The sequence below is a fragment of the Chamaea fasciata genome, unplaced genomic scaffold (genome assembly GCF_029207755.1).
Source record: "Chamaea fasciata isolate MVZ Bird 193981 ecotype frontalis unplaced genomic scaffold, bChaFas1.0.hap1 SCAF_2, whole genome shotgun sequence".
Taxonomy (NCBI): domain Eukaryota; kingdom Metazoa; phylum Chordata; class Aves; order Passeriformes; family Sylviidae; genus Chamaea; species Chamaea fasciata.
Genome location: NW_027094087.1, coordinates 83,622,819 through 83,629,918, shown reverse-complemented (window position 1 = coordinate 83,629,918; position 7,100 = coordinate 83,622,819).

The window sequence follows — 7,100 nt, the reverse complement described above, 5'->3', positions numbered from 1 at the left end:
ATAAGGAAAACATTTTGCAAAGAAGAATGGAGGCAAAGCAACTATCATGCACACCCTCAAAGCCTCTAGATCCTCACATCCATCTCACATGGTCAGGAGCAAGAGGTAAGCTACCCTCCCTGTCTGACTTGCATTTCATGCTGTACTTGGCACAATCTGAAGAATAATTTCAAGCTGGCCGAGCCATATGAATATGAATCCTAGCTGGAATGGGTTTTCGTGCTTCTCTCACAGACTATCCAACAGTCCTTTGACAGAGTCTGGCCTCTGTTCACAAATGAGGATGTTACCAGCATAACAGGGCATATGGCTGCACTTCTGTCTGGACATAATTGCTACAGAAATTTGTATGAAACAGACAATGGATGTTGCCACCTAAATGCTGGTTCAGCGTGACTCACCAGAGGCAACTTGCTGTTTTCATTTATCCTATTAAAGCCTGCTTGTCAAAAGGGTGGCCTCTTTTCTATCTCCACTGTAACTGTTTCTCAGCCAGCTTCAGTAAGGATGTTTTCTACTTTTGTTTCCCCTTTTTTCGTAATGTGAGAAGCACTTATTTTTACAGTCCTCTGGAATAAACAAAATAGGAGCTACATCTCTTTCTTTGAAAAAAAGTAACACTCCTTGTTTAAATAGTGCTCCTCAAGGATTAATAAAAATACTCATACATTTCCTGGATGGAATGAGCTCTCCTCTCCTCTCCTCTCCTCTCCTCTCCTCTCCTCTCCTCTCCTCTCCTCTCCTCTCCTCTCCTCTCCTCTCCTCCCCTCCCCTCCCCTCCCCTCCCCACCCCACCCCACCCCTCCCCTCCCCTCCCCACCCCTCCTCTCCCCTCCCCACCCCTCCTCTCCCCTCCATCCACTTACTACATGAAATTAACCTGATAGACACAGGTGACTGTAAATACTTGTTTTTGTCAGCTGACAGGTAGGTAGCAGCATCAATCATGTGCTTTGTTGGCTGAGACAACAAAATACCCAGGACTCCTACCATTCTGCTTAGGTTCTACAAGTCAAACTTGAAGCAGATTGTTAGAGTTATATGGAGCATTTTCACCATTGTTCTTCAGCTCATGCCCTATAAATGGTACGTAAATACAAATCAAACACTCCAGTAATTTCAGAATTTATTTGAAAAGAATATACTTGAAGACACAGTGGTTACTTTTCACATAAGTACTACAAAAATGTTTTGTACTTCAGTACTTGGGAACATTTTTCAAAACAATACATTTGCATTTCAGAGAGAAAGTTTCAGTATCAAGTGATGTAACACTTGAGAGTGCTTCTCCTTTCTCTTTGATAATTTCAGATTTGTTAGTCAATACCGGAATTTCATTATTCTGCAAAGTATTGGACCAATTTTTTCATATTAAATTTTAAACTGAAAATTTTACTTCCTTCTGTTGCATTCTAGTTCTGGGACTATGTGTTATTTAAATGTTGCATTAAGACTAGAAGAATTATTCTAGCCCCATCATTAATCCAACAGAACATTTAAATTATTGAAATATTTCACATATTAATAAGTATGTAAGGGTTTTTTAATGCTGCATAAATTATTGTACATTTAGTCACATACTTTATAGTCCTCATGTTTTAATATGTGAACGGAGAAAGGACAATATATGTAACAAATATGCATTTACATCTAAAAGCGTATTACAGCTAATGATACAGCAAAATTACATATTTGCTGATCAGTAAGCCTCGAGAGGTTTTTGTTAATTTTAAACCCTTAGTTTTTTTTTTTACAGCTGTGAATACTGAGACTGACTTATAAAACATCCATGTGCTTCAGTATTCTCAGAGCAGGAAGCATTTGAAGAATGAATTATCTGATATTTTTAAAAAATTGTACTGTTAACCTAACTTTACAATAAAACCTCTCATACCCAGGGTGAGATTGATCTCACTTTCAGGCAGCTAAATCTAATTGAGACATTTAACTCCCTTCAGTGTTAAATAAGTAAGAACAAGCCACTTTTAAAGTTTTTACTCTTTTGCACAAGTATAGCACAGAAATCCTTTGCTCACACGTAACCATCCTGTACCAATATAGGCCTTGCCTCCATATAGGCAGAGGTCTCCAGCAGGACTTGTGTCACACTGCGAGACCCAAGAAAACCCTGGATAACCCAGAGAGGTCTCAAATGGCATTAGCTACATATGCATGAGCAAGTGAACCTAGCCACAGACATTCACACTGTAACAAAATGCCCTAGAAATACTTTCCCCTGTCACCTCGTATAAATAGAAACAAGACAACCAGACTGAGGTTCAGTACCCAGAGAGCCACGTCACTGACAAACACAATGCAGGACATAGGGGATGCTTGTGTCCACTGAAGTAAAAGCTGCAATGAGCCATGCTATTCTGTGGCATCTCCTATGCCTCAGAAAAAATCTGTTTAGAGCATTTGACTGAGACCAGCAAGTGAAGATAGTGATTTGGGCACAGAAAAGAGTTTCAGTTGCAGCATTCCAGTTTCACAGGGTGACCTTTGGCCCCAAATAACAAAGTTTAAGGCACTGGCTTTTCTTGCAGACTAGCCTCTATGTCATGGAGACCAGCTCAGGTGGAAAAACCTTTCCTGACTATCATATAAAGGCCTTGTAACCCCAGTAACTGTGTTAATAGTACTTCCAGAACCACACTTTTAGACCTTTCTATTGTTCAATTATTTGTGGAATTACAGCTATGAGGTTGCAAACCTGTGTATTTAGTAAACTGCTTAACCCATCATGTCCAAAATTTAAAAAATGCCATTTCCTTAACTCAGAAGCACTGTGAGAAACTGCAACAAAAATTGTGAAGAAATATGGTAACAAGGCTCTTCTAAGTAGCACAGATAAAACTTGCTTTTGTTACTTCTAATGCTAAAGAAGTCAATAACATCACACATTTCTTTTCTCATGTTAACCACAGACTGCAATGAAAAGAATAAGGAAAAATCTTAAACAAGAAGTTAAATCTAGTAGTTCCTTTAGGTCTAAAAAACCTGTGAACATAATAACATTCATTTGGAAAAAAAAAAAAAAGAAAAAAAAAGAAAAAAAAGTAGTTTATATGGGGGAATTGGTAGACATCTATTTAGATGTAAATTATTTTCAGACTTGAGCTGCGTGGGTTTTTCTCTGTCATTCATTTAAACAGAAATGTCCTATGCTCTGAACAAATGCACTACAAGTATCTTGAGACACACTTCAAACAATCTCATAGCACATGCAACTCTTCCTCTAAAGTGCTTGTATAACATGGAAATTTATACCAAAGAAACACCTATAAAAAGTAGCAGTCCAGTTCCTTCGACAAGCTGAATTTTAAGCCTTTATTGTGATGTAAATTTGAGTAACACTGTAAGTAGTTCTGAGAAATGTTAGCCTTAGTTTATCAAAATCGTTTAAAATGAACAGTCATTTTGCCTTTCATATTTCATCTATAATTGTCTCTAGAGTGGTTGCAAATTTTCTGGTTAATGGTTCATGGATCAAAATTAAATACTTACCTACTAAAATGCGGTCAAAAGGCTGAAGAATCTTTGGATATTTTAACAGGGGAACAATTGTAAAGAAGCTATAGCAGTGTTACCTGTGTCAGAGGACAGTCTTTACTGGAATAAGCCACAGGACAGGGAGACACATTCTTGATCATTATCACACTTTTACAACCAACCACGTCATCCTTATCCATCTCTGAAGTCAGACATGATCCTTCTTAAATTAGGTATTTCTCCTTTATGCTGGTGGAAGGTGATTACAGAGTATCACTGATGGAGTATTTTCTTCCAGTGCCCACTTCCAGTTCATTAAAGATCACTCAATCTTTTGGTCTGATAATATGAAATTCTACTACTCACAATTAAAGGCAATGTATAAAGAGTAGAGAAAAAAAGAATTAGATTGGCTAAAAGATTTCAATACATTTTAGAGTGCCAAGGTGAGGATGACTGCAAAAATATCACACATAGCCAAGTTAATTTGAGAAACAATTTTGTTGATAACTAAGTCTTATTTGATTACTAATGGAGATCAATCTTTTTGACTTATCAATGACAAGCGAGGAGATGGCTGTGTGGGAAGGTTTGACTGGGCAGGCTCTGTGTATGCTATCCAGCATCAGCCAGCAAGCTGCTGGGCAAGCCATCAGAGCAAGCCCCTGAAAGGGGGAACACTATTCCAGGCCATGAGAGGTGTATGGTAGTTGTGATGGTTGCTCCAGACAGGCTGACACAGATATTCAATGGCCAAAATGGGAAGGAAATTAGTTTTTCCCCTCAGCTCCAGGCATAAGTCCTATGAGTCTCAAGAACTTCAGAGAGGGTCCACTGAGGTGGATGTCTTGGTTTGGAAGGACACGTATTTGCTAGGGAAAGCTGGAGCTCCCCTCGGAATAGAGAATGTAAACCCCCTCTCTCCAAAATATTATAATTTTGCAATTAGAGGCTTTCAGGCAAAGATATGGGAATAGGAATAACAGTTCTTTACTAGGAATATTAAAGATACAAATGTAGTAGTACCAAAAAAAAAAAAAAAAAAAGCAAACAAACAAGCAAACATTGTAGAAACCCTGACAGTGTCAGAGATATGACCTGACACCCTGTTGGTCAGAAGCAGTCCAAATTAATCCTCCTGGAGTAACAGATATGGTTCGGTTGGAGTAGAGATGATGCTGTGGAAGGGTCCAGTGGTGGTGAGATGAGTCTGGTCTTCCTCTGGAATCCAGTGGAAAACAGAATGCCCTGTTGTGCTGAATCTCAGCTTTCATCCAGGTAGGAATGCTTGGCTCCTCCCACTGTGTGGAGCATCTCACAATGGGATGGTGTAATGTTTTCAGTCATGTGCTGAGCCTTAATGGCCCATTAACAGAAGATATGCTCCTGGAGGGAGGATGGGTCATGGAAAAGATAAGGAACATTGCCCCACCTGGTATGAACAGCCGGCCCATTAACAAGAGGGCACCCACCCCCTCACCCCACAGAGTTAGAAGAAAAAACACCTCTTCAACCAGTTTCAACAGATTGGGAATAGAATACATTCTTTTGGTCATATATTGCAACCCAAGATAGCAGATCTGCAGGATGTGAGCCAGTAATGTGCACATGCCTTCCCCTCTCCCAAAGCATAACACTGAAGGAGCAGGCTGTTGTATTCCTACTTGCACCACAATCCTCCTCCTGCCAGCACTGGTCCAGCACATGAGGAATCTGCTTGCCCTACCCTCCAGAGATCCTTTCAATGACTCTACCAGAGAAGGTTCAGGACAGGGAGGGCTCATTAATGTTCCCTTTCTCCTTACCATGAGTGGTGGACAGGAGCCAGAGGCTCTGTTCACAGGGATACCCTGGGAAGCTAATTTTCCCTGCCCTCAGGAGCTTGGGATACATTTCTGACTCACAGCTAGGAAAAAGCTGTGTTTGTCCCACTACTACTCACACATAAAAAATTAAACTGTGGACCATCAGTCAAACCAATAAGTTTTTTGTAGGTCAGGCTTTTACAGAAGTTTTTTTCCTTCAAACTCCACTGTCTCCCTATGCCCGTTCTGCTTTCTTTACCTGCTGCAAGTCCAAGCAGGAACAGAAGAGATCAGGGCACAACCTTCTGTCCTTCTTCTCCTCACACAGTCATATGAAGATTTCTGACATATACATATATATATATTTATATATGTTTAGTTCCTGTTCCAAAAGAAATGGGCAACCAACCAGAGGGTGTTCTGAGTTCATGTGGGTACAGTGTACTCAAAAATTAGCAACAACAACAACAAAATTAAAAAAAAAAAAAATCAAAGCAGTGCCAAAAGAGATGGGGAAGAGCATCAATGGAAGTGGCAGCCTGTGCCCATGCAGGCAGGGGCTTCCTCTCCCTAGTAAATGGATGGCTGGTCCTGCCAGAAGTAAAATATTATCATTTACAGCAGGGACAATTTCAAGTCTGATTCCTAAGAAACACTCTGTTTTAGTCTTCTTTCATTCTTGCTTTCCTTTGTCCGGACAATTCTGCTTTATTCAACTCTGTTAACCTTGGATTTCCTGTGGCCATCCGACAAAGTGCTTTATTTAAGTAAAAATAAATTAACCCACTACATTACCTGTCTTGAAAAATCTGTTATGAATAAAAAGGTATTTAAACAGACTAAGCACTCTACCTTTGGTATTCAACTTCTTATTAGACTTCATATCTGTGTTGTTTTTCTTCAAAATCTCTTTCAAGGGTTCATAAAATCATAGTTCAAAAAAAGGCATCTCTACTTCTTAAAATAACTGACTTCCACACTTCTACTTACTATGGTCTCCAGGTATGAAAATACTCATAAAATAAAAGATTCAGGGGTTAAAAAAAAAAAAAAAAAAAAAGACCCACATATTGATTTTGCCAGCTTTGAAATTTCTTGTGCCAAATCTTTTCACAGTCTACAACAGAGGTTAGCAAAACTATCCACTATTAGACGCTTTGTAGTGCAACCCAAAATAATCTTTGCTGATAAACTTAAACAAGGTAATTTAAACTACTGTTCTATATTCTTCCAAAATTTAAAAGTAGTTTGGAAAAGTCTACCCTATTTTTTCTGTCTAAGGAGGCTTTTCAAGGATTATTCTCAAAAAGCCTAGAAAATTATAAACTTCCCCATGAGCCTGAATTCTATCATTTTGTTCCTCCTTTTTTTCATAAATGTAGCTTTGCAACTCTGTCTTTAATTCTCATAGAACAATAAACAGATTTGGATTGAATAAACCTTCAAGACCATCTAGACTCAACCTCCCTGCCATGGAAGGGACAGCTTCCACTGGAGCAGCTTGCTCAAAGGGCCCACCTCTCAGGCCTAGCCAGGTCCCTCTGGATGGCATCCCTCCCTTCCCATGTGTCAATCACACCACACAGCTTGGTGTTGCCAGCAAACTTGCTGAAGGTGCACTCAGCCCCACTGCTGATGTCACTGCCAAAGATGTTAAACAGAGCTGGTCCCAAAACCTGCCCCTGAGGGCACCGCTCAACACTGGTCTCCACTTGGACATTGAACAATTAACTGCAAGTCTTTAAATGTAAGCATCCTGCCAATCTCTTGTCCACCATGTAGTCTATTATCGGGCTCAGTCTT